The sequence below is a fragment of the Pundamilia nyererei genome, unplaced genomic scaffold, assembly GCF_000239375.1.
Source record: "Pundamilia nyererei isolate P.nyererei 1_Seehausen unplaced genomic scaffold, PunNye1.0 scaffold00056, whole genome shotgun sequence".
Lineage (NCBI taxonomy): Eukaryota > Metazoa > Chordata > Actinopteri > Cichliformes > Cichlidae > Pundamilia > Pundamilia nyererei.
The window spans coordinates 1,996,968-2,003,610 of NW_005187457.1; the positions used below are offsets into that span (position 1 = coordinate 1,996,968).

Consider the following 6,643-nt stretch of genomic DNA (forward strand, 5'->3'; position numbering starts at 1 on the left):
ATGGTGGAGAGTCCCAGATATGATAAAAGAGCATCACCAGTAAAACTGACTAATTATGAGTACAAAGGTAATAACTATCAAAAGTAAAGGCTCTCGTTATACAGCAAATGGCTGCTTTTCTACTATTACTATTATTATTGAGGCATGAATGCTTAAGTAGGTTTTTTATGTTAAGGCTGGTTGACGGTACACAAAGCTCCTTATGTAACTTATTTATGTTATACAATAAATGAACTTATAGCAACATGTTGCATTTTATGAGCTCATTGCAGTCTTTTGTCTCACTTCATCTTTAAGTTACAAGTAACTACATCTGTTTAATGAATCTAGTGGCGCACGTGAAGTCAAAATGCACAAAAAGTGGCATCTGCTCAGAAATTCCTAAATAAAGATCGATGATAAAAATTAAATATATATTCAATTGATTGTAAAATAGGTTTGTAAAAGTATTTTTTGTACTGTCTCTGCTGTCTTTTTAAGCATTAATTCAACTTCATTAATATATTTTTAAAAAATCAATGGAAAACAATCATGAAGAAGTCAAATGTGACGGGATGAAGGTAAATACTACCCTCTGTTTTTGTGACTGTATGTATATGTATGTATCTGCACTAAAGATAATATCAGTGTGGCTGAAGCACATGAATGCATGAAGATTTTAAAACGCTCTTTTTTGCAGTTGCAGTGCTTTTTAAAGTTTCACCCTGATATAATCAGTTTTCTCCTTTTTTTCTTTCTCTGTGATATTTTCCTTCTGTATCTCCAGCCTGTGTTTTCCAACCTTTAGCACACTTGCTGTTATTCTTCCTTTATGTGTTGACAGTGAAAGTGTAATCTAGCTCTCTGTGTGGAGACCAATTCACAGAGTGGGAAGCGCCTGTGTGGAAGCCAAGCTGCGTGTGTGTGTCTGTGTGTGCATATATGTGTGTGTGTTTAAGTAAAGGAGACTCAAGCTGACAGTTTGCCAGCAGCCTTGCACCTGCACACAGCTAGGTGTTGATCTCAGATGGGGGGGGTGAAGCGGGAAAGTAGGAGGGGAAGACAGGCGAAGGGAAAAGGAGAGGCGGGGATCCAGCGCGAGGTGTTGGGGATGGATTAGAAAAGACTAGTGAAGAACACAGGATAGGAACTGTGAGAGGTGGCGTAACTGTGACATGTAATTCCTGTTTTTATGTCTCTTCTCTGTACACGAGCGTGCACATGCCACAAGTGGAGGGAAAATGTGTGGCTGTGACAGGCGGGGCAGGAAAGCCAATTGGATTGATGCATTCTTTCATAGGAAACTGCCAAGTACCAAGTGCAGTCAGGGCCTCATTTGTCAGACTCAAGGAAATAGCATTACGGCGTGATGTTTCACTCTGTCTTTGGCACACACATCAACAAACCTCTGTTTCAGGATTGAAGAACTGTGCAGCTGATGTTACCGAAACCCGGCACAAAATTTAATTGCGGGTTAAAGTGGCAGCGATGGGATGTAAGCGTCTATATGTCATCTCACTACTGGCAATGTATTGGCAGATGCTCCGTGGTACTCAAGTGGCGCACTTGGAAGATCTTCGGCTTCTGTGATAGGTTTCTCTGTTTTACATTCACTGACTTGTTAACCTTTCAGCAGCGGCTGTGAGTTTGCCGCTGCCCACAGAGCAGATAAACTTAGACAAGCTCTCTGGAAGATGCTCGGGAGGAAGACAGGGCGGCTCAGTGACGCTGTCAGCGTGACGCACTGTTGGATAACCTAAACAGGAAGTCTGTGTCACTGATAAATCAACCCACTAGATCTTTTTTTTCTCACAGGGGATTACAAAATCAAAATCAAAAATTAAAAGTGCAAAGTGGAAAAAAATGTAAGTTTTTCAGGTACAGAGTGATTTAATCCGGCGTCCTGTTCTGTTCCTACTGTAGTCGAGATCCTGCTGGTGACAGGAAGTGTGACAGAGATACAAAGAGGGTTAATTTGAGCTGACATGTGTCCAGTGTTTGTGTGTCCCCATATGGTTGTGCTGCCTTGTTTGCTCCCTCCATCATCACTGCTATCAAAAACCGCTTGTTGCTTTAGTGTAAAATAATAAATGCAGACTTGTTTCTTGTCTTTAACGGTTTGTTTTCTTCTTCTCGTTTAGTGCATTGTGTTTCCCATGTGTCTGCATCGGGGGTGGGTGAACTGTTAAAAAGTAATCAGTAACCTCTTTCCAAGTACAAAGTATCATGCCGTACAATTGGACAGCGTCATAAAGTTTTATTCAACCAGAGAGATTACATTCATTCTCTCTGTCTTGCTCACGGTGTCATTCTGTCTGTCTGGTCGTTGGGGTGTGTCCCAGCAGGCTTGCCGTAGACTGGCAGAGTGTTGATCTGAGTGTCAGTGGGACGGGGGGTCTCCTTTCCCAGCACTCTTCTCTTCCACCAGCTGACAGACAAGGTCAGGGACTCATCCCGCCTGTCTTTCTTGGCTCCTGACAGCCTTTCCTCGGGGAGACAAACCCCAGACAACCCTGCACAGCCTGGCACGCACCATCACCAATTAATATTGCATCACCATTTTCCAGCCCGCTCCCTTTAAGATCCGCTTCTCTGGGTGCGATTGGGCCACCTGACTCGCTTGTTTCTTGACCTCACTCAGCCTCCATGAATAATGGGGAAAAAGCAGATTGGTCCACATGTTTTACTCATCTTTGTCGTTGTTGACGATGTTAGAGCTAATGAATATTTATGTATGTTTTAAATTAAAATTGACTTATTTTCACACAAAGTGGATTTATTTTATCCTCACCTATTTCAGAGATGAAGGGTTTACTGTACCGATGCCCTTTACATTTTTCTTTCAACTTTCTAGCAGCATTGCTCGAGGGATGGCAATGTCACACAGTGGTCAGTCCACCACTTTAGATCAGAGCAAAATAGCTCAACAGCTCTTCATTAGAGTGCCAAGACATTTTATTCTGACAACACTGTGGCCAGCCAATGAACTTTACCAGTTTTGGTGATCCCCTGATTTTTTTTCCTCAAGCACCAACAAAAGGTTCACAAAAAATATCTCAAAAAGTTTTGAATGATTTCCCATTAAAGGCTTTGATCCAGGTGAATCCAGGTGAGGGGCGATGGATTGGGGGGATCAAGAGAAAGAGAAAAGAGGGCACAGGGAGACAGAGATCTGATGACATGCTGTAGTGGTATATAAAATTGTGAAAGGAGATGAGTGGAGAAGAAGTGATGAGGGCATCACATGAGTCTATAACAGCATAACTAAGGTGTGGTTCAAGGTCACCTGGTCCAGCCTTACCTGTAAGGTTTACCAAGAAGGAAAGTTTAGCACATCTTCAAAGAGCCACAAGCTGTAGCTTACTGTAGACTCTTACTGTCCCAGTACCTGTTTAACTATATCCTTTTTTTACTATGTACGTTACTTGTAGTGAATTTTTACTTTTAAATACTACATAAGAGAAATTGCAGAAATCTGTATCTACTGTTAATATACAGTAAGGGTTGAACCATTCTAATCAAAAAATGTGTAAAAACTAGTTAATTGTTTCATCTTATAAAAAAAAAAAAGTTACAACCTCAGGATTGAAAAATGTTTGTAAAAGTCATATCAGAAGAAATACCCTTTCATCTCCCGGGGGACAATAAGGTTGTTTTTTTCAATAAATGTTCTCTCAAACAGTACACAGTTTGTACTGTTAGTAAAATATAGCACCGTATCCATCTTTGTCTGGCGTGTGATGCCTCGGACAGACCCATCAGAGGGAGATTATTTTATGGATTTCTTCACCGCGTTGCCACGTTTTATCATTCTGATTGTGGAGCTGCTGTTTCGGCCTTGTAGCTCCATTCTTCAAACTCTGAACTACTTGCGGTGAGAGACATAACGCCTCCTGCGACCTTAGCGGATGACTTATCCTCCTACCTTGGGGACTGAGTAATGTGCTTGTGGCTCTGAGAATAGCTACAGTGCTGTCCATCTGGGCAGGGGTCGGGAGCGGCGCGGCGTATTTGTCTGAATCACAGCTCCTGGCTCGCCTGTTTGACTTATCCTCTCATGCGTAGACACACATGCAGTTAGCTGACATACGGGCACACATGCTACTGATCAGTATAGCGTGATAGAAGAGCGCGGGGCCCATGTATGACACCTTGGCTGCTAAAGCACTCACCTGGCTTCTCCTCGATACTGATTTATACTGGCCCTGCAGGGGTGGCAAAAGCACACGTGCACAGATTGTGCTCTAGATCACTTCTTCTGGGCGTGTTTCTTGAAAAACTTCAGCCACGAGGGTGTGAAGGAGAGGGAAAGAACAGGAAAGGAAAGTCAGCCTGAAGTTACGGCTACTTCTCGTATCCCGTCACAGGAGTCAGCGGGAAAGATTTTCAGCAGAGGAGCTGTCTGTGTGTTTCTGATTTTATTCACAAAGCTGACTTCTTCTTCTTCTTCTTCTTCTCAGCTCGTGTCTGTGTATTTGTGCGTACGCACGTGTGAGCGTTGCACAGATCGCTGATCTCTCTGAAGTCCTGTTTGTTCTCCAGGTTTGCCCCCACTACAAACATTTCCCTGATCAAAGCTGCTGAAAAGGCCTGCCACTTCAAACAAAGTACACACACACACACACACACACGCACGCACGCAAAAACACGCATCCATCCCAACGCAGCCCTGCACGTTGTCATGGCAACCTCGTTAACTCTACACCGACCGTCACGCAGTTATTGCATCAGGCGAGCCAATCGGGAGTGGGAGGAGAAAGACGCGAAAGGGCGTCAGGAGCGCAGTTACAGTTTCAGCTGGTTTCATTTCACATGTGCAAGTTTGGTTTTTCGCCGTGGGTGTGAAGGCGGCCACGCAGCTGCTCTGAGCTGCACACGTGTGTCGCGGGTTTCATTGAAAAAATTCACTTCCACTATTCGGTTTCACCGCAGCAGCTTTTTTACGCAGTTACACAACAGTCCAATTTTTCAAGACATTCTGTAAGACATTTAATTTCCAGAGAGAAGCAGCGATGTTATCTGAGACATTTGATGTCAGCTTTATCGGGGAGTTGTATTAACATTAACAGCAGGTGATACGCTGCGTTTAAATCCTTTCAAGTTAACTTACAGAGAGATTAGTGAAATGGATAACTGTTAGATTTTTTTTCTAAATCCTACAAACAAAACCAAAACTTGTCAATTTGTCCTGTGGATAAAATTAAATCTGTTCTTTTATTTTTACTATGCTGATATTTGGACTAGAATGCAGAGTTTACCATCAGTGTAATTCAAGTATGCTAATATATTCAGCCTGGGAAAGAAATTGGCTACTACTGTACAATCATGTTGTTTTGATTATTCTGTTTCAAATTGTTTATCTATGGACTGGATTCCCGCATTAATGGAGGAGGCTGAATGCATTCGTTATCCATTTGTCATTAAAGGAAAGCAAATGAATAAAGGATTTTTTCCAGGCCCCTCCCGACTTGGATTGGAACACACTCAGTCCAGCTTGGATCATATTTTCTTTTAAAGATTTTGCTAAGCCTAAAAATGATCCATTGCGCGTCTTTATCCTGTCAGCAGGGATTCACGATCACGAATATTCTCATATGAGACTCTTACCACATTTTCCTGCATCAGCATCAGACTCCATCAGATTATGTTTGAACAAGTGTCACATTTTTTGGAAAAACGTTAACGTTATTGCACGTTAACCGCAGCCGTGTTGAATTCATTTGGCAGCTACTGGATTGACAGACATGCCATCGCACCACATTGATTTTTCTCCCCTCCTTTTCATTAAACAACAGTGGCTTTTAAAGTAATTTGCACTAAGGGCAACCAGTGGGAATGTTGATGCCAAATCAGGATCACAGCGATCAATGAGCCAGACTCATCAAACAACTGGCAAGATGGCAAATCCCAAACGACAGCTTTAAAAATGTTAAAGATTCATGCAAAATCTTTCCAACATCCAAAAACGGGCCGCTTTCAAGAGGCTGACAGGAGCGCGTGCGAGTATCTGTCTGAAAAGCGGAATGAAGAAATGCCTCTAACTGGAGCTGATATTCAGCTGAAAGCTTTGGAAATCACTAAAGAGCTGAACATACCCACAACCGAGTTCAAAGTCTGTGTAACCGATTGATGCGCCGAAATGGACTGTGCCTCCGTTGCGAGACTTCTTGCCCAGAACTTCCTCTAAGACTTCAGAGAGAAGCTACTGATTCTGATAGAAAGATGATTCTCTTTGAGATGTTAAAATGGAATTAGAAAAGCCTGCAGGCTATAGTTTGGCAAGTTTGCTGTTTTTATTTAAATAACTCGGTTGGAAAAATGCGATTATTATTATATATCAAGCAATATTTACTCATTTTGATTTATATGTTATGCTTTTTTCTTCTTACAATGAAGTATATCTTGTTTTACACTTTACCTTCAGATTGTTCGGGGCAGCGGCATAAACTGAACCTTTTTAAAAACATAGATTACAGTTTAAACTGAGCAAACTCTGAGTAAACTGCTTTTTCTCCAGTGTTTTGGTGCCTTTGCCATCCAAGCTGTCTTTACAAGCTGCAGATGTAACAATAGCCCGTTTGTCTGTGTGGACAGCTCGCTGTTTAAACCAGTGCAGCAGAGTGCATGGCACACAGTTTGTTTTTTATATGAGAGGAGTTCAGCC

General features: G+C 42.2%; 1 protein-coding gene across 2 annotated transcripts in view; it reads left to right on the forward strand.

Annotated features, from left to right (window-relative positions):
• The window catches only part of agbl4 (AGBL carboxypeptidase 4), a 341,409-nt gene that overhangs the window by 282,845 nt on the left and 51,921 nt on the right, over positions 1-6,643 (forward strand). The gene's annotated exons all lie outside the window — the stretch shown is intronic.